Raw genomic sequence first — 22243 nt, 5'->3', positions numbered from 1 at the left:
TCATTCTGTATTTAACTTTGATGTCATTGTTTAAGTGTGCATGAAGCACAGACGTAAATCCTTTAATTAAAAAAAATAATAATTATATTTGTATCCCCAATATTTGCCAATATTTGTGAAATAAGATTAAATTACTAATCGCAACCTTACTCTCCTGTTCAGACACAGTGTTGAGGTCAACCTTACTCTCCTGGTTTACACGTCACAAACGGCTGTTTCTCATATAGTTTTGGCTATTCCTTTTATTGTGCTACAATCCACAGCTAGACTATTCCTTGTTAATGGGCTACAATCCACAGCTAGGCTATTCCTTGTTATCGGGCTACAATCCACAGCTAGACTATTCCATGTTATTGGGCTACAATCCACAGCTAGACTATTCCATGTTATTGGGCTACAATCCACAGCTAGACTATTCCATGTTATTGGGCTACAATCCACAGCTAGACTATTCCATGTTATTGGGCTACAATCCACAGCTAGACTATTCCATGTTATTGGGCTACAATCCACAGCTAGACTATTCCATGTTATTGGGCTACAATCCACAGCTAGACTATTCCATGTTATTGGGCTACAATCTATGAACAAAGATAGGTGTTATTGACCCAGACTAGATAGCAGGTCCATGAACAGAGAGAGATAGGTGTTATTGACCCAGACTAGATAGCAGGTCCATGAACAGAGAGATAGGTGTTATTGACCCAGACTAGATAGCAGGTCCATGAACAGAGAGAGATAGGTGTTATTGACCCAGACTAGATAGCAGGTCCATGAACAGAGAGAGATAGGTGTTATTGACCCAGACTAGATAACAGGTCCATGAACAGAGAGATATGTGCTATTGACCCAGACTAGATAACAGGTCCATGAACAGAGAGATATGTGCTATTGACCCAGACTAGACAATGGGCCCTAAAAACACACACCGGCCCCACCTATTCCAGCTGCCCCCTGGGGCACCGGCTGCTCAGCCCCACCTATTCCAGAGGGCCCCTGGGACACCGGCTGCTCAGCCCCACCTATTCCAGCTGCCCCCTGGGGCACCGGCTGCTCAGCCCCACCTATTCCAGCGGGCCCCTGGGGCACCGGCTGCTCAGCCCCACCTATTCCAGCGGCCCCCTGGGGCACCGGCTGCTCAGCCTCACCTATTCCAGCGGCCCCCTGGGGCACCGGCTGCTCAGCCTCACCTATTCCAGCGGCCCCCTGGGGCACCGGCTGCTCAGCCTCACCTATTCCAGAGGCCCCCTGGGGCACCGGCTGCTCAGCCCCACCTATTCCAGCAGCCCCCTGGGGCACCGGCTGCTCAGCCCCACCTATTCCAGCTGCCCCCTGGGGCACCGGCTGTTCAGCCCCACCTATTCCAGCAGCCCCCTGGGGCACCGGCTGCTCAGCCCCACCTATTCCAGCTGCCCCCTGGGGCACCGGCTGCTCAGCCCCACCTATTCCAGCTGCCCCCTGGGGCACCGGCTGCTCAGCCCCACCTATTCCAGCTGCCCCCTGGGGCACCGGCTGCTCAGCCCCACCTATTCCAGCTGCCCCCTGGGGCACCGGCTGCTCAGCCCCACCTATTCCAGCTGCCCCCTGGGGCACCGGCTGCTCAGCCCCACCTATTCCAGCGGCCCCCTGGGGCACCGGCTGCTCAGCCCCACCTATTCCAGCTGCCCCCTGGGGCACCGGCTGCTCAGCCCCACCTATTCCAGCTGCCCCCTGGGGCACCGGCTGCTCAGCCCCACCTATTCCAGCTGCCCCCTGGGGCACCGGCTGCTCAGCCCCACCTATTCCAGCTGCCCCCTGGGGCACCGGCTGCTCAGCCCCACCTATTCCAGCTGCCCCCTGGGGCACCGGCTGCTCAGCCCCACCTATTCCAGCTGCCCCCTGGGGCACCGGCTGCTCAGCCCCACCTATTCCAGCGGCCCCCTGGGGCACCGGCTGCTCAGCCCCACCTATTCCAGCTGCCCCCTGGGGCACCGGCTGCTCAGCCCCACCTATTCCAGCTGCCCCCTGGGGCACCGGCTGCTCAGCCCCACCTATTCCAGCTGCCCCCTGGGGCACCGGCTGCTCAGCCCCACCTATTCCAGCTGCCCCCTGGGGCACCGGCTGCTCAGCCCCACCTATTCCAGCTGCCCCCTGGGGCACCGGCTGCTCAGCCCCACCTATTCCAGCTGCCCCCTGGGGCACCGGCTGCTCAGCCCCACCTATTCCAGCTGCCCCCTGGGGCACCGGCTGCTCAGCCCCACCTATTCCAGCTGCCCCCTGGGGCACCGGCTGCTCAGCCCCACCTATTCCAGCTGCCCCCTGGGGCACCGGCTGCTCAGCCCCACCTATTCCAGCTGCCCCCTGGGGCACCGGCTGCTCAGCCCCACCTATTCCAGCTGCCCCCTGGGGCACCGGCTGCTCAGCCCCACCTATTCCAGCTGCCCCCTGGGGCACCGGCTGCTCAGCCTCACCAGCAAAAAAACGGCACACAGGATTTTTTTTCTTCTTTTCATTGGCTTCAACCATAAAGGAGAATGTTAAAACAACCAGTCTAGAGAGCAGGTCAGACAATGGGGGTATTGCAGACTGGGGACATGGTCTTGGCCTGCCGCAAGTTGGAGGGTTTTCAGCTGTGTGTGTGGGGTCATGAGGGAGGTTGGTGGGGTTGTGGGTAGAGCTGAGGGTGGACGGTCGTCAGCTGTGTGTAGGGTCATGAGGGAGGTTGGTGGGGTTGTGGGTAGAGCTGAGGGTGGACGGCCGTCAGCTGTGTGTGGGGTCATGAGGGAGGTTGGTGGGGTTGTGGGTAGAGCTGAGGGTGGACGGCCGTCAGCTGTTGCTCAGCTGTGGCTGTCACATCTCTCTCTGCTATGTCTCTGTCCCTCTTTCTCTCTCTCTCCCTCCCTCACTCTCTCTGTCTCTCTTTCTCTCTGTCTTGCTCTCGCTCCCTCGCTATGTCTGTCTCTCTGGCTATGTCTTTGTCTGTCTTTCTCTCTCTCGCTATGTCTTTGTCTCTCTTTCTCTATGTCTCTCACTCTCCTTCTAATCTCCTTCTAATCTCCCTCCCTCCCTCCCTCCCTCCCTCCCTCCCATTGTGACGGAGGCAGTTGGCCAGGCGTTGGTCACTGTAGCAATTGTGTTTTGAAATCAAACAAGTGTTTACCGTCTGTGTGGGGTGTGTGTCTGTGTGGTGTGTGTGTCTGTGTGGTGTGTGTGTCTGTGTGGTGTGTGTGTCTGTGTGGTGTGTGTGTATGTGTGGTGTGTGTGTCTGTGTGGTGTGTGTGTCTGTGTGATGTGTGTGCCTGTGTGGTGTTTGTGTCTGTGTGGTGTTTGTGTCTGTGTGTTGTGTGTGTCTGTGTGGTGTGTGTGTCTGTGTGGTGTGTGTGTCTGTGTGATGTTTGTGTCTGTGTGGTGTGTGTGTCTGTGTGTTGTTTGTGTCTGTGTGTTGTTTGTGTCTGTGTGGTGTGTGTGTCTGTGTGGTGTTTGTGTCTGTGTGGTGTTTGTGTCTGTGTGTTGTGTGTGTCTGTGCGAGTATGACAGTATGACACAATGACCTGAGGTGTTACGTAAGACAAGGGTTCATCATCATGAAAGACAATGTGCGCATCCCAAATTCCACCCTATTCCCTATATAGTGCACTACTTTAGACACGAGTACAAAGGGCTCTGGTTAAAAGTAGCGCACTTAATAGGGCTCTGGTTGAAAGTAGTGCACTTAATAGGGCTCTGGTTGAAAGTAGTGCACTTAATAGGGCTCTAGTTGAAAGTAGTGCACTTAATAGGGCTCTGGTTGAAAGTAGTGCACTTAATAGGGCTCTGGTTGAAAGTAGTGCACTTAATAGGGCTTGGGTCAAAAGTAGTGCCTTTTTTTTACAGAATAGGGACACAGACAATTTGGGACTCAACCAACGTGTATCCTAGTAACCACTCTAGAACATTACATACTGTAATATACTAGACCAATATGGACCCAGTCAACGTGTATCCTAGTAACCACACTAGACCAATACATACTGTAATATACTAGACCAATATAGCACTTCACACTACATAGGGAAGTTTGGATATTGGGTCAGAGCATTATGTTGTGATGGTACTGAGTGCATTAGACTAGTGTGGAAGAGCTACTTTACTTTCCAAAACCCAAAGACATTACTGCTATACTCATGATGACTTCCTGATGACTTTACAGGAGGCTAAGACAACACCTCACCAGACACCCAGCAGATGAGCTGTCTGTCCGTCGTTAAGACAACACCTCACCAGACACCCAGCTGTCTGTCCGTCGTTAAGACAACACCTCACCAGACACCCAGCTGTCTGTCCGTCATTAAGACAACACCTCACCAGACACCCAGCTGTCTGTCCATCGTTAAGACAACACCTCACCAGACACCCAGCTGTCTGTCCATCGTTAAGACAACACCTCACCAGACACCCAGCTGTCTGTCCATCGTTAAGACAACACCTCACCAGACACCCAGCTGTCTGTCCATCGTTAAGACAACACCTCACCAGACACCCAGCTGTCTGTCCATCATTAAGACAACACCTCACCAGACACCCAGCTGTCTGTCCGTCGTTAAGACAACACCTCACCACACACCCAGCTGTCTGTCCATCATTAAGACAACACCTCACCAGACACCCAGCAGATGAGCTGTCTGTCCATCATTAAGACAACACCTCACCAGACACCCAGCAGATGAGCTGTCTGTCCGTCGTTAAGACAACACCTCACCAGACACCCAGCTGTCTGTCCATCGTTAAGACAACACCTCACCAGACACCCAGCAGATGAGCGGTCTGTCCATCATTAAGACAACACCTCACCAGACACCCAGCAGATGAGCTGTCTGTCCGTCGTTAAGACAACACCTCACCAGACACCCAGCTGTCTGTCCATCGTTAAGACAACACCTCACCAGACACCCAGCTGTCTGTCCATCATTAAGACAACACCTCACCAGACACCCAGCAGATGAGCGGTCTGTCCATCATTAAGACAACACCTCACCAGACACCCAGCTGTCTGTCCATCGTTAAGACAACACCTCACCAGACACCCAGCTGTCTGTCCATCGTTAAGACAACACCTCACCAGACACCCAGCAGATGAGCGGTCTGTCCGTCGTTAAGACAACACCTCACCAGACACCCAGCAGATGAGCTGTCTGTCCGTCGTTAAGACAACACCTCACCAGACACCCAGCAGATGAGCTGTCTGTCCGTCGTTAAGACAACACCTCACCAGACAACACCTCACCAGACACCCAGCTGTCTGTCCATCGTTAAGACAACACCTCACCAGACACCCAGCTGTCTGTCCGTCGTTAAGACAACACCTCACCAGACACCCAGCAGATGAGCTGTCTGTCCGTCGTTAAGACAACACCTCACCAGACACCCAGCTGTCTGTCCATCGTTAAGACAACACCTCACCAGACACCCAGCAGATGAGCGGTCTGTCCATCGTTAAGACAACACCTCACCAGACACCCAGCTGTCTGTCCATCGTTAAGACAACACCTCACCAGACACCCAGCAGATGAGCTGTCTGTCCATCATTAAGACAACACCTCACCAGACACCCAGCTGTCTGTCCATCATTAAGACAACACCTCACCAGACACCCAGCTGTCTGTCCATCGTTAAGACAACACCTCACCAGACACCCAGCAGATGAGCTGTCTGTCCATCATTAAGACAACACCTCACCAGACACCCAGCTGTCTGTCCATCGTTAAGACAACACCTCACCAGACACCCAGCAGATGAGCTGTCTGTCCATCATTAAGACAACACCTCACCAGACACCCAGCAGATGAGCTGTCTGTCCATCATTAAGACAACACCTCACCAGACACCCAGCTGTCTGTCCATCGTTAAGACAACACCTCACCAGACACCCAGCAGATGAGCTGTCTGTCCATCATTAAGACAACACCTCACCAGACACCCAGCTGTCTGTCCATCGTTAAGACAACACCTCACCAGACACCCAGCTGTCTGTCCATCGTTAAGACAACACCTCACCAGACACCCAGCAGATGAGCTGTCTGTCCGTCATTAAGACAACACCTCACCAGACACCCAGCTGTCTGTCCATCGTTAAGACAACACCTCACCAGACACCCAGCTGTCTGTCCATCATTAAGACAACACCTCACCAGACAACCAGCTGTCTGTCCGTCGTTAAGACAACACCTCACCAGACACCCAGCTGTCTGTCCGTCGTTAAGACAACACCTCACCAGACACCCAGCTGTCTGTCCATCGTTAAGACAACACCTCACCAGACACCCAGCTGTCTGTCCGTCGTTAAGACAACACCTCACCAGACACCCAGCTGTCTGTCCATCATTAAGACAACACCTCACCAGACACCCAGCTGTCTGTCCATCATTAAGACAACACCTCACCAGACACCCAGCTGTCTGTCCGTCGTTAAGACAACATCTCACCAGACACCCAGCTGATGAGCTGTCTGTCCGTCGTTAAGACAACACCTCACCAGACACCCAGCTGATGAGCTGTCTGTCCGTCGTTAAGACAACACCTCACCAGACACCCAGCTGTCTGTCCGTCGTTAAGACAACATCTCACCAGACACCCAGCTGATGAGCTGTCTGTCCGTCGTTAAGACAACACCATATTAACCTGGGGTTAAAGAAGAAACCTCACCTTAATTACGTCCTGTTACTCTGCTTTAAGAGTCCTCAGCCATCATGTTCCCCTCTGGCCTGAGGTGTCAGATACGTTTAGATGGAAGACACACACACAAACACGCGCAGGCACGCACACAGGCACACACACACACAGGCACGCACACAGGCACACACACACACACAGTGTTACGGTGCGTGAATGAGGACCCAAAAGCGAATGAACTTAAACAGAGCTTCTTTAATTACCAAACATAGGTAGGCTCAGACGGACCGGCAGATTCCGACAGGACAAGACAAGGTTACAGCAAACATGACGACAGTCTGGTTCAGGCATGAAACACAACAAACAAGAATCCGACAAGGACAGGAGCAGAAACAGAGAGAGATATAGGGACCTAATCAGAGGGAAAAAGGGAACAGGTGGGAAAAGGGGTGACGAGGTGGTTAGGAGGAGACAAGGCACAGCTGGGGGAAAGAGGGGGAGAAAAGGTAACCTAACAACGACCAGCAGAGGGAGACAGGGTGAAGGGAAAGGACAGAGACAAGACACAACATGACAGTACATGACAGTACCCCCCCACTCACCGAGCGCCTCCTGGCGCACTCGAGGAGGAAACCTGGCGGCAACGGAGGAAATCCTCGATCAGCGCACGGTCCAGCACGTCCCGAGAGGGAACCCAACTCCTCTCCTCAGGACCGTACCCCTCCCAATCTACGAGGTACTGGTGACCACGGCCCCGAGGACGCATGTCCAAAATTCTACGGACCCTGTAGATGGGTGCGCCCTCGACAAGGATGGGGGGGGGGGGGGGAAGACGAGCGGGGGCGCGAAGGACGGGCTTGATGCAGGAGACATGGAAGACCGGGTGGACGCGACGAAGGTATCGAGGAAGAAGAAGTCGAACTGCGACAGGATTAATGACCCGAGAAATACGGAACGGACCAATGAACCGCGGGGTCAACTTGCGAGAAGCCGTCTTAAGGGGAAGGTTCTGAGTGGAGAGCCAAACTCTCTGACCGCGACAATATCTAGGACTCTTAGTTCTACGCTTATTAGCAGCCCTCACAGTCTGCGTCCTATAACGGCAAAGTGCAGACCTGACCCTCTTCCAGGTGCGCTCGCAACGTTGGACAAAAGCCTGAGCGGAGGGGACGCTGGACTCGGCGAACTGAGATGAGAACAGCGGAGGCTGGTACCCGAGGCTACTCTGAAAAGGAGATAGCCCGGTCGCAGACGAAGGAAGCGAGTTGTGGGCGTATTCTGCCCAGGGGAGCTGTTCTGACCAAGACGCAGGGTTGCGAAAAGAAAGACTGCGTAAGATGCGACCAATAGTCTGATTGGCCCGTTCTGCTTGACCGTTAGACTGGGGGTGAAAGCCGGAAGAGAGACTGACGGAAGCCCCAATCAAACGGCAAAACTCCCTCCAAAATTGAGACGTGAATTGCGGACCTCTGTCCGAAACGACGTCTGACGGAAGGCCATGAATTCTGAAAACATTCTCGATGATGATTTGTGCCGTCTCTTTAGCAGAAGGAAGCTTAGCAAGGGGAATGAAATGAGCCGCCTTAGAGAACCTATCGACAACCGTAAGAATAACAGTCTTCCCCGCTGACGAAGGCAGTCCGGTGACAAAATCTAAGGCGATGTGAGACCACGGTCGAGAGGGAATAGGAAGCGGCCTGAGACGGCCGGCAGGAGGAGAGTTACCGGACTTAGTCTGCGCGCAGACCGAACAAGCAGCCACGAAACGACACGTGTCATGCTCCCGGGTGGGCCACCAAAAACGCTGGCGAATGGAAGCAAGCGTACCCCGAACGCCAGGGTGGCCGGCTAACTTGGCAGAGTGAGCCCACTGAAGAACGGCCAGACGAGTAGGAACGGGAACGAAAAGAAGGTTCCTATGGTCAGTCCAAACGACAAAAGGAACGGTCGCCCCCTCCAACCACTGTCGCCATTCGCCTAGGGCTAACCGGATGGCGAGCAGTTCGCGGTTACCCACATCATAGTTACGTTCCGACGGCGACAGGCGATGAGAAAAATACGCGCATGGGTGGACCTTGTCGTCAGAGAGGGAGCGCTGAGAAAGAATGGCTCCCACGCCCACCTCTGACGCGTCAACCTCGACAACGAACTGTCTAGAGACGTCAGGTGTAACAAGGATAGGAGCGGATGTAAAACGATTCTTGAGGAGATCAAAAGCTCCCTGGGCGGAAACGGACCACTTAAAGCACGTCTTGACAGAAGTAAGGGCTGTGAGAGGAGCTGCCACCTGACCGAAATTACGGATGAAACGACGATAGAAGTTCGCGAAGCCGAGAAAGCGCTGCAGCTCGACGCGTGACTTAGGGACGGGCCAATCAATGACAGCTTGGACCTTAGCGGGATCCATCTTAATGCCTTCAGCGGAAATAACAGAACCGAGAAATGTGACGGAGGAGGCATGAAAAGTGCACTTCTCAGCCTTCACAAAAAGACAATTCTCTAAAAGGCGCTGGAGGACACGTCGAACGTGCTGAACATGAATCTGGAGTGACGGTGAAAAAATCAGGATATCGTCAAGGTAAACGAAAACAAAGATGTTCAGCATGTCTCTCAGGACATCATTGACTAATGCCTGAAAGACAGCTGGAGCGTTAGCGAGGCCGAAAGGAAGAACCCGGTATTCAAAGTGCCCTAACGGAGTGTTAAACGCCGTCTTCCACTCGTCCCCCTCCCTGATGCGCACGAGATGGTAAGCGTTACGAAGGTCCAACTTAGTGAAAAACCTGGCTCCCTGCAGGATCTCGAAGGCTGAAGACATAAGAGGAAGCGGATAACGATTCTTCACTGTTATGTCATTCAGCCCTCGATAATCTATGCAGGGGCGCAGAGACCCGTCCTTCTTCTTGACAAAAAAAAACCCCGCTCCGGCGGGAGAGGAGGAGGGGACTATGGTACCGGCGTCAAGAGCTATAGACAAATAATCTTCGAGAGCCTTACGTTCGGGAGCCGACAGAGAGTATAGTCTACCCCGGGGGGGGGGGGGTGGTTCCCGGAAGGAGATCAATACTACAATCATACGACCGGTGTGGAGGAAGAGAGGTGGCCCTGGACCGACTGAACACCGTGCGCAGATCGTGATATTCCTCCGGCACCCCTGTCAAATCACCAGGCTCCTCCTGTGAAGAAGAGACAGAGGAAACAGGAGGGATAGCAGACATTAAACATTTCACATGACAAGAGACGTTCCAGGAGAGGATAGAATTACTAGACCAATTAATGGAAGGATTATGACAAACTAGCCAGGGATGGCCCAAAACAACAGGTGTAAAAGGTGAACGAAAAATTAAAAAAGAAATGGTTTCACTATGATTACCAGAAACAGTGAGGGTTAAAGGTAGCGTCTCACGCTGAATCCTGGGGAGAGGACTACCATCCAGGGCGAACAAGGCCGTGGGCTCCTTTAACTGTCTGAGAGGAATGTCATGTTCCCGAGCCCAGGTCTCGTCCATAAAACAGCCCTCCGCCCCAGAGTCTATTAAGGCACTGCAGGAAGCTGACGAACCGGTCCAGCGTAGATGGACCGACAAGGTAGTGCAGGATCTTGAAGGAGAGACAGGAGTAGTAGCGCTCACCAGTAGCCCTCCGCTTACTGATGAGCTCTGGCCTTTTACTGGACATGAAGTGACAAAATGACCAGCGGAACCGCAATAGAGACAGAGGCGGTTGGTGATTCTCCGTTCCCTCTCCTTAGTCGAGATGCGGATACCTCCCAGCTGCATGGGCTCAGCACCCGAGCCGGCAGAGGAAGATGGTAGTGATGCGGAGAGGGGGGCAACGGAGAACGCGAGCTCCTTTCCACGAGCTCGGTGACGAAGATCAACCCGTCGCTCAATGCGAATAGCGAGTTCAATCAAGGAATCCACGCTGGAAGGAACCTCCCGGGAGAGAATCTCATCCTTTACCTCTGCGCGGAGACCCTCCAGAAAACGAGCGAGCAAAGCCGGCTCGTTCCAGCCACTGGAGGCAGCAAGAGTGCGAAACTCAATAGAGTAGTCTGTTATGGATCGATTACCTTGACATAGGGAAGACAGGGCCCTGGAAGCCTCCTCCCCAAAAACAGATCGATCAAAAACCCGTATCATCTCCTCCTTAAAGTCCTGATACTGGTTAGTACACTCAGCCCTTGCCTCCCAGATTGCCGTGCCCCACTCACGAGCCCGTCCAATAAGGAGAGATATGACGTAGGCGACACGAGCAGTGCTCCTGGAGAAAGTGTAGGGCTGGAGAGAAAACACAATATCACACTGGGTGAGGAACGAGCGGCATTCAGTGGGCTCCCCAGAGTAACACGGCGGGTTATTGATTCTGGGCTCCGGAGATTCGAAAGCCCTGGAAGTGGCCGGTGGATCGAGGCGGAGATGGTGAACCTGTTCTGTGAGGTTGGAGACTTGGGTGGCCAGGGTCTCAACGGCATGTCGAGCATGTCGACAAGGTTACAGCAAACATGACGACAGTCTGGTTCAGGCATGAAACACAACAAACAAGAATCCGACAAGGACAGGAGCAGAAACAGAGAGAGATATAGGGACCTAATCAGAGGGAAAAAGGGAACAGGTGGGAAAAGGGGTGACGAGGTGGTTAGGAGGAGACAAGGCACAGCTGGGGGAAAGAGGGGGAGAAAAGGTAACCTAACAACGACCAGCAGAGGGAGACAGGGTGAAGGGAAAGGACAGAGACAAGACACAACATGACAGTACATGACACACAGGCACGCACACAGGCACGCACACAGGCACACACACACACACACACACAGGCACGCACACAGGCACACAGGCACACACACACACAGGCACGTGCACACACAGGCACGCACACACACAGGCACCAAGGCACACAGAAGCATGCATAAGGCTAGAGCTCTTCAAGGATCCACCTGTACCCGGATAGCAGAGACCCGATCCGGAATTCAAACTAATGTCACGGGTCTTGGGTTGGATCTGATATTATTGTCACGGGTCTTGGGTTGGATCTGATATTATTGTCACGGGTCTTGGGTTGGATCTGATATTATTGTCACTGGCCCAGGGTTGGATCTGATATTATTGTCACGGGCCCAGGGTTGGATCTGATATTATTGTCACGGGTCTAGGAGAGAGAGAGAGAGAGAGAGAGAGAGAGAGAAAAAGAGAGAAAGAGAGAGAGAGAGAAAGAGAAAGAAAGAGAGAGAAATTATATAATTGATACTTCTGCTCTTTGCTTTTCAAAAGAGTGGCTTGTATAGCTGTTTTTGTTGTTGTTGTTGTTGTTGTTGACCAATCATAAGTCATCAAAGCTGCAATAGGCTAATAGAGCCTCCATGTGGAAAAAGGAGATATCTAATCAATAAAAGATGGAATTAAAATCATGGAATTAATACTTAAAGGAGGATAGGACTGAATGGAGTTGTTATTTGTAACTTGTAGGATGAGAAAGTGTATGCAGTCTAAATTAGCCGAGCTAGCTAGCTAGCTTAAACTAGTTTAACTATCTTAACTAGCTTCTCGTGGTTGGATGGAGTCAAGACAGGTACTACATCATTATCATCATCGTGCTGCTGCTCCAGTTTCAACTGTTCTGCCTTATTATTATTGGACCATGCTGGTCATTTATGAACATTTGAACATCTTGGTCATGTTCTGTTATAATCTCCACCCGGCACAGCCAGAAGAGGACTGGCCACCCCACATAGCCTGGTTCCTCTCTAGGTTTCTAATCTCTACCTGGTACAGCCAGAAGAGGACTGGCCACCCCACATAGCCTGGTTCCTCTCTAGGTTTATAATCTCTACCTGGTACAGCCAGAAGAGGACAGGCCACCCCTCATAGCCTGGTTCCTCTCTAGGTTTCTAATCTCTACCTGGTACAGCCAGAAGAGGACTGGCCACCCCACATAGCCTGGTTCCTCTCTAGGTTTCTTCCTAGGTTCTGGCCTTTCTAGGGAGTTTTTTTCCTAGCCACCGTGCTTCTACACCTGCATTGCTTGCTGTTTGGGGTTTTAGGCTGGGTTTCTGTACAGCACTTTGAGATATCAGCTGATGTAAGAAGGGCTATATAAATACATTTGATTTGATTTTATTTTATTTGATCATCATGTTGGATGACAAATAACCCTGCTATGGCAGCTGCTATAACGCCAGTCGAGCTGGTTGGTTGTTGTCTCTCCCTCCCTCCTCCATGTTCCTATGTCACTCGCCCACAGTAGGCTACACACACACATCACAGGCCCTGCTAGAGCGTCCCCTTCTCCCTCCCTCCTCCATGTTCCTATGTCACTCGCTCACAGTAGGCTACACACACACACATCACAGCCCCTGCTAGAGCGTCACCTTCTCTCTCCCTCCTCCCTGTTCCTATGTCACTCGCTCACAGTAGGCTACACACACACATCACAGCCCCTGCTAGAGCGTCACCTTCTCCCTCCCTCCTCCCTGTTCCTATGTCACTTGCTCACAGTAGGCTACACACACACATCACGGCCCCTGCTAGAGCGTCACCTTCTCCCTCCCTCCCTCCCTCCCTCCCTCCCTCCCTCCCTCCCTCCCTCCCTCCCTCCCTCCTCCCTGTTCCTATGTCACTCGCCCACAGTAGGCTACACACACACATCACAGCCCCTGCTAGAGCGTCCCCTTCTCTCTCCCTCCTCCCTGTTCCTATGTCACTCGCTCACAGTAGGCTACACACACACACATCACAGCCCCTGCTAGAGCGTCACCTTCTCCCTCCCTCCTCCCTGTTCCTATGTCACTTGCTCACAGTAGGCTACACACACACATCACGGCCCCTGCTAGAGCGTCACCTTCTCCCTCCCTCCTCCCTGTTCCTATGTCACTTGCTCACAGTAGGCTACACACACACATCACGGCCCCTGCTAGAGCGTCCCCTTCTCTCTCCCTCCCTCCTCTCCCTCACGCTTTATCAGCTCTGGTAAATAAAGTACATTCCCTCACTCGGATCGGACCGGGTCTGGATCCAACCAGGTCTATACGGAACGGGTCTAGTTGTCCTCGGCTCTCTATATTTTACACCATTAATTTATGCATGTCGGGTCTGGATGGGAAAGCCCCAGGTCCATTTCAGAATGTGTCCAACTTTTTGGACCTGTGAAGGCCTCTAGAGCACACACACACACACACACACACACACACACACACACACACACACACACACACACACACACACACACACACACACACACACACACACACACACACACACACAAAAATACATCTGAGCTAGGACCGAGAGACTGAAAAACAGCTTCTATCTCAAGGCCATCAGACTGTTAAAGAGCCATCACTAGGCGGCCTCCACCCAGTACCCTGCTCTGAACTTAGTCACTGTTACTAGCCGGCCTCCACCCAGTACCCTGCTCTGACCTTAGTCACTGTTACTAGCTGGCCTCCACCCAGTACCCTGCCCTGAACTTAGTCACTGTTACTAGCCGGCCTCCACCCAGTACCCTGCTCTGACCTTAGTCACTGTTACTAGCCGGCCTCCACCCAGTACCCTGCTCTGAACTTAGTCACTGTTACTAGCCGGCCTCCACCCAGTACCCTGCTCTGACCTTAATCACTGTTACTAGCCGGCCTCCACCCAGTACCCTGCTCTGAACTTAGTCACTGTTACTAGCTGGCCTCCACCCAGTACCCTGCTCTGAACTTAGCCACTGTTACTAGCCGGCCTCCACCCAGTACCCTGCCCTGAACTTAGTCACTGTTACTAGCCGGCCTCCACCCAGTACCCTGCTCTGACCTTAGTCACTGTTACTAGCCGGCCTCCACCCAGTACCCTGCTCTGAACTTAGCCACTGTAACTAGCCGGCCTCCACCCAGTTACTCAACCCTACACCTTTAGAGGCTGCTGCCCTATAGACATAGACATGGAGCCACTGTTACTAGCCGCTCTCCACCCAGTTACTCAACCCTGCACCTTTAGAGGCTGCTGCCCTAAAGACATAGACATGGAGTCACTGTTACTAGCCGCTCTCCACCCAGTTACTCAACCCTACACCTTTAGAGGCTGCTGCCCTATAGACATAGACATGGAGTCACTGTTACTAGCCGGCCTCCACCCAGTTACTCAACCCTGCACCTTAGAGGCTGCTGCCCTAAAGACATAGACATGGAGTCACTGTTACTAGCCGGCCTCCACCCAGTTACTCAACCCTGCACCTTAGAGGCTGCTGCCCTAAAGACATAGACATGGAGTCACTGTTACTAGCCGGCCTCCACCCAGTTACTCAACCCTACACCTTTAGAGGCTGCTGCCCTATAGACATAGACATGGAGTCACTGTTACTAGCCGGCCTCCACCCAGTTACTCAACCCTACACCTTTAGAGGCTGCTGCCCTATAGACATAGACATGGAGTCACTGTTACTAGCCGGCCTCCACCCAGTTACTCAACCCTACACCTTTAGAGGCTGCTGCCCTATAGACATAGACATGGAGTCACTGTTACTAGCCGGCCTCCACCCAGTTACTCAACCCTACACCTTTAGAGGCTGCTGCCCTATAGACATAGACATGGAGTCACTGTTACTAGCCGGCCTCCACCCAGTTACTCAACCCTACACCTTTAGAGGCTGCTGCCCTATAGACATAGACATGGAGTCACTGTTACCGGCCTCCACCCAGTTACTCAACCCTGCACCTTAGAGGCTGCTGCCCTAAAGACATAGACATGGAGTCACTGTTACTAGCCGGCCTCCACCCAGTTACTCAACCCTGCACCTTAGAGGCTGCTGCCCTAAAGACATAGACATGGAGTCACTGTTACTAGCCGGCCTCCACCCAGTTACTCAACCCTACACCTTTAGAGGCTGCTGCCCTATAGACATAGACATGGAGTCACTGTTACTAGCCGGCCTCCACCCAGTTACTCAACCCTACACCTTTAGAGGCTGCTGCCCTATAGACATAGACATGGAGTCACTGTTACTAGCCGGCCTCCACCCAGTTACTCAACCCTACACCTTTAGAGGCTGCTGCCCTATAGACATAGACATGGAGTCACTGAGCACTTTAATAATGGAGCACCAGTCACTTTAATAATGTTTACATCCTGCTTTACTCATCTCATATGTATATACTGTGTTCTACTGTATTTTACTCATCTCATATGTATATACCGTATTCTACTGTATTTTACTCATCTCATATGTATATACTGTATTCTACTGTATTTTACTCATCTCATATGTATATACTGTATTCTACTGTATTTTACTCATCTCATATGTATATACTGTATTCTACTGTATTTTACTCATCTCATATGTGTATACTGTATTCTACTGTATTTTACTCATCTCATATGTATATACTGTATTCTACTGTATTTTACTCATCTCATATGTATATACTGTATTCTACTGTATTTTACTCATCTCATATGTATATACTGTATTCTACTGTGTTTTACTCATCTCATATGTATATACTGTATCCTACTGTATTTTACTCATCTCATATGTATATACTGTATTCTACTGTATTTTACTCATCTCATATGTATATACTGTATTCTACTGTATTTTACTCATCTCATATGTATATACTGTATTCTACTGTATTTTACTCATCTCATATGTATATACTGTATTCTACTGTGTTTTACTCATCTCATATGTATATACTGTATTCTACTGTATTTTACTCATCTCATATGTATATACTGTATTCTACTGTGTTTTACTCATCTCATATGTATATACTGTATTCTACTGTATTTTACTCATCTCATATGTATATACTGTATTCTATTCTACTATATTTTACACAATGCCACTCAGACAATGTTCATCCTAATATTTATATATTTCTTAATTCCATTCTTTTACTTTTAGATTTGTGTGTAATGTTGTGAATTGTTAGACACTACTGCACTGTTGGAGCTAGAAACACAAGCATTTTGCTACACTCGCAATAACATCTGTTAAATATGTATATGTGACCAATAACATCGGCTAAATATGTGAATGTGACCGGTTTGATTTGTTTTGATTTGAGAGGTGTTTGACTGGGATTAATCTAACCTTGAATAGCCACGACATCAGTAACAAGACCTTACTGACGAACCGACCGGTATCATCTCTCCGACCGGTGTCTCCACCCGTCGGACGGCACATTTCCTCCACCTGACGTCACGGGTTCCCCTCCTTCAGTCCTTTTTTAGCTGTGTCATTGCCAGGAGCAGAGGGACTCAACCTTGTTGCTAATCCGATTAGCAGAGAGGCTAATCAGGTACAGAAGGAGTGACTCACATCCCACAGGCATGCAGCTATCACCTGGCCCGATCTGCTGAGGTAGGGGAGAGGCTGAAAATGATGTCTCATTAAAATGTGTCACCTGGAGAGAGTGCAGGTACATTGCATCACGCGGGTAGAAACGTAATGATTACCTGTGGATGTGTTCCAAATGGAACCCTATTCTCAAGTGCACTAAATAGGGAATAGGGTGCAATTTGTGATCACGAGGGTTGTGTTGCTACGCTAGTAAACTGACCATGAGGTTGTGATGCTACAGTAGTAAACTGATCATGAGGTTGTGATGCTACAGTATAGCTACAGTAGTAAACTGATCATGAGGTTGTGATGCTGCAGTAGTAAGCTGATCATGAGGTTGTGATGCTACAGTTGTAAACTGATCATGAGGTTGTGATGCTACAGTATAGCTACAGTAGTAAACTGATCATGAGGTTGTGGTGCTACAGTAGTAAACTGATCATCAGGTTGTGATGCTACAGTAGTAAACTGATCATGAGGTTGTGGTGCTACAGTAGTAAGCTGATCATGAGGTTGTGATGCTAGAGTAGTAAGCTGATCATGAGGTTGTGATGCTACAGTTGTAAACTGATCATGAGGTTGTGGTGCTACAGTAGTAAACTGATCATGAGGTTGTGGTGCTACAGTAGTAAGCTGATCATGAGGTTGTGATGCTACAGTTGTAAACTGATCATGAGGTTGTGGTGCTACAGTAGTAAGCTGATCATGAGGTTGTGGTGCTACAGTACAGCTACAGTAGTAAACTGATCATGAGGTTGTGATGCTACAGTACAGCTACAGTAGTAAACTGATCATGAGGTTGTGGTGCTACAGTATAGCTACAGTAGTAAACTGACCATGAGGTTGTGATGCTGCAGTAGTAAGCTGATCATGAGGTTGTGATGCTACAGTATAGCTACAGTAGTAAACTGACCATGAGGTTGTGATGCTACAGTATAGCTACAGTAGTAAACTGACCATGAGGTTGTGATGCTGCAGTAGTAAGCTGATCATGAGGTTGTGATGCTACAGTATAGCTACAGTAGTAAACTGATCATGAGGTTGTGATGCTACAGTATAGCTACAGTAGTAAACTGACCATGAGGTTGTGATGCTGCAGTAGTAAGCTGATCATGAGGTTGTGATGCTACAGTATAGCTACAGTAGTAAACTGATAATGAGGTTGTGGTGCTACAGTAGTAAACTGATCATCAGGTTGTGATGCTACAGTAGTAAACTGATCATGAGGTTGTGGTGCTACAGTACAGCTACAGTAGTAAACTGATCATGAGGTTGTGATGCTACAGTACAGCTACAGTAGTAAACTGACCATGAGGTTGTGATGCTGCAGTAGTAAGCTGATCATGAGGTTGTGATGCTACAGTATAGCTACAGTAGTAAACTGATCATGAGGTTGTGGTGCTACAGTAGTAAACTGATCATCAGGTTGTGATGCTACAGTAGTAAACTGATCATGAGGTTGTGATGCTACAGTAGTAAACTGATCATGAGGTTGTGATGCTACAGTAGTAAACTGATCATGAGGTTGTGATGCTACAGTAGTAAACTGATCATCAGGTTGTGATGCTACAGTAGTAAACTGATCATGAGGTTGTGGTGCTACAGTAGTAAACTGATCATGAGGTTGTGGTGCTACAGTAGTAAACTGATCATGAGGTTGTGATGCTACAGTAGTAAACGGATCATGAGGTTGTGACGCTACAGTACAGCTACAGTAGTAAACTGATCATGAGGTTGTTATGCAACAGTAGTAAACTGATCATGAGGTTGTGATGCTACAGTATAGCTATAGTAGTAAACTGATCATGAGGTTGTGATGCTACAGTATAGCTACAGTAGTAAACTGATCATGAGGTTGTTATGTAACAGTAGTAAACTGATCATGAGGTTGTGATGCTACAGTAGTAAACTGATCAAGAGGTTGTGATGCTACAGTAGTAAACTGATCATGAGGTTGTGATTCAACAGTACAGCTACAGTAGTAAACTGATCATCAGGTTGTTATGCAACAGTAGTAAACTGATCATGAGGTTGTGATGCTACAGTATAGCTACAGTAGTAAACTGATCATGAGGTTGTGATGCTACAGTATAGCTACAGTAGTAAACTGATCATGAGGTTGTTATGCAACTGTAGTAAACTGATCATGAGGTTGTGATGCTACAGTAGTAAACTGATCATCAGGTTGTTATGCAACAGTAGTAAACTGATCATGAGGTTGTGGTGCTACAGTAGTAAACTGATCATGAGGTTGTGATTCAACAGTACAGCTACAGTAGTAAACTGATCATCAGGTTGTTATGCAACAGTAGTAAACTGATCATGAGGTTGTGGTGCTACAGTAGTAAACTGATCATGAGGTTGTGATTCAACAGTACAGCTACAGTAGTAAACTGATCATCAGGTTGTTATGCAACAGTAGTAAACTGATCATGAGGTTGTGGTGCTACAGTAGTAAACTGATCATCAGGTTGTTATGCAACAGTAGTAAACTGATCATGAGGTTGTGGTGCTACAGTAGTAAACTGATCATCAGGTTGTTATGCAACAGTAGTAAACTGATCATCAGGTTGTGATGCTACAGTAGTAAACTGATCATGAGGTTGTGATGCTACAGTAGTAAACTGATCATGAGGTTGTTATGCTACAGTAGTAAACTGATCATGAGGTTGTGATTCAACAGTAGTAAACTGATCATGAGGTTGTGATGCTACAGTAGTAAACTGATCATGAGGTTGTGGTGCTACAGTAGTAAACTGATCATCAGGTTGTTATGCTACAGTAGTAAACTGATCATCAGGTTGTTATGCAACAGTAGTAAACTGATCATGAGGTTGTGGTGCTACAGTAGTAAACTGATCATCAGGTTGTTATGCAACAGTAGTAAACTGATCATGAGGTTGTGGTGCTACAGTAGTAAACTGATCATCAGGTTGTTATGCTACAGTAGTAAACTGATCATCAGGTTGTTATGCAACAGTAGTAAACTGATCATGAGGTTGTGGTGCTACAGTAGTAAACTGATCATCAGGTTGTTATGCAACAGTAGTAAACTGATCATGAGGTTGTGATGCTACAGTAGTAAACTGATCATGAGGTTGTTATGCAACAGTAGTAAACTGATCATGAGGTTGTGGTGCTACAGTAGTAAACTGATCATGAGGTTGTTATGCTACAGTAGTAAACTGATCATCAGGTTGTGATGCTACAGTAGTAAACTGATCATGAGGTTGTGATTCAACAGTAGTAAACTGATCATGAGGTTGTGATGCTACAGTAGTAAACTGATCATGAGGTTGTAGTGCTACAGTAGTAAACTGATCATGAGGTTGTTATGCAACAGTAGTAAACTGATCATGAGGTTGTTATGCAACAGTAGTAAACTGATCATGAGGTTGTGATGCTACAGTACAGCTACAGTAGTAAACTGATCATGAGGTTGTGATGCTACAGTAGTAAACTGATCATGAGGTTGTGATGCTACAGTATAGCTACAGTAGTAAACTGATCATGAGGTTGTGATGCTACAGTATAGCTACAGTAGTAAACTGATCATGAGGTTGTGATGCTACAGTAGTAAACTGATCATGAGGTTGTAGTGCTACAGTAGTAAACTGATCATGAGGTTGTAGTGCTACAGTAGTAAACTGATCATGAGGTTGTTATGCTACAGTAGTAAACTGATCATGAGGTTGTTATGCTACAGTAGTAAACTGATCATGAGGTTGTGATGCTACAGTAGTAAACTGATCATGAGGTTGTGATTCAACAGTAGTAAACTGATCATGAGGTTGTGATGCTACAGTAGTAAACTGATCATGAGGTTGTGGTGCTACAGTAGTAAACTGATCATGAGGTTGTTATGCAACAGTAGTAAACTGATCATGAGGTTGTGATGCTACAGTAGTAAACTGATCATGAGGTTGTGGTGCTACAGTAGTAAACTGATCATGAGGTTGTGATTCAACAGTAGTAAACTGATCATCAGGTTGTGATTCAACAGTAGTAAACTGATCATGAGGTTGTTATGCTACAGTAGTAAACTGATCATGAGGTTGTTATGCAACAGTAGTAAACTGATCATGAGGTTGTGGTGCTACAGTAGTAAACTGATCATGAGGTTGTGGTGCTACAGTAGTAAACTGATCATGAGGTTGTGGTGCTACAGTAGTAAACTGATCATGAGGTTGTTATGCAACAGTAGTAAACTGATCATGAGGTTGTGATGCTACAGTAGTAAACTGATCATGAGGTTGTGGTGCTACAGTAGTAAACTGATCATGAGGTTGTGGTGCTACAGTAGTAAACTGATCATCAGGTTGTTATGCAACAGTAGTAAACTGATCATGAGGTTGTGATGCTACAGCTATGGTTTCATCTCTAGTATTGAACTACGCTGCACATGCAGGGAGTAAATGGCATCGATCAATAACTGTGCTGGATCTTGTTGCTCCACTATTGACATGCTGTCATTGATCAATACATTCTGTTATTAACACCACACAAGACCAGGGCCTAGTGGAAGGTACAGCAGAAATAGGAAATAGAAACATAGCACAGAGCTGGGAATCTGTCCCAAATGGCACCCTATTCCCTATGTCTGATGGTAAGCTGTCGACCACACTATCTACCTAGAGAGTTTTCATCTGTATTTTCCGTAGCTGTTTACATACCACCACAGACTGATGCTGGCACTAAGACCACACTCAATGATCTGTAGTAGGCCATAAGCAAACAGGACAATGCTCATCCAGAGGTGGCGCTCCTAGTGGCCGGAGACTTTAATGCAGGGAAACTTAAGTCAGTTTTACCTCATTTCTATCAGCATGTTAAATGTGCAACCAGAGGGAAAATAACTCTGGACCACCTGTACTCCACACACAGAGATGCATACAAAGCTCTCCCTCACCCTCCTTTTGGCAAATCTGACCGTAATTCTATCCTCCTGATTCCTGTTTACAAACAAAAATTAAAGCAGGAAGCACCAGTGACTCGATCAATTAAAAAGTGGTCAGATGAAGCAGATGCAGGCTTCATCAATAAATGCATCGAGGACGTCGTCCACCACAGTGACCGTACGTGCATACCCCAACCAGAAGCCATGGATTACAGGCAGCATCCGCATCGAGCTAAAGGCTACAGCTGCCACTTTCAAGGAGCGGGACTCAGAAGCTTATAAGAAATCCCGAAATGTCCTCCGATGAATTATCAAACAGGCAAAGCATCAATACAGAACGGCTGTGATTCTCGTCAGATGTGGCAGGGCTTTCAAACCATTACAGACTACAAA

Source organism: Oncorhynchus mykiss, chromosome 15, assembly GCF_057628025.1.
Source record: "Oncorhynchus mykiss isolate SJ-2025 chromosome 15, ASM5762802v1, whole genome shotgun sequence".
NCBI lineage: Eukaryota > Metazoa > Chordata > Actinopteri > Salmoniformes > Salmonidae > Oncorhynchus > Oncorhynchus mykiss.
The sequence above is the reverse complement of the archived record's forward strand: the minus strand, read 5'-3'. Positions refer to the sequence as shown.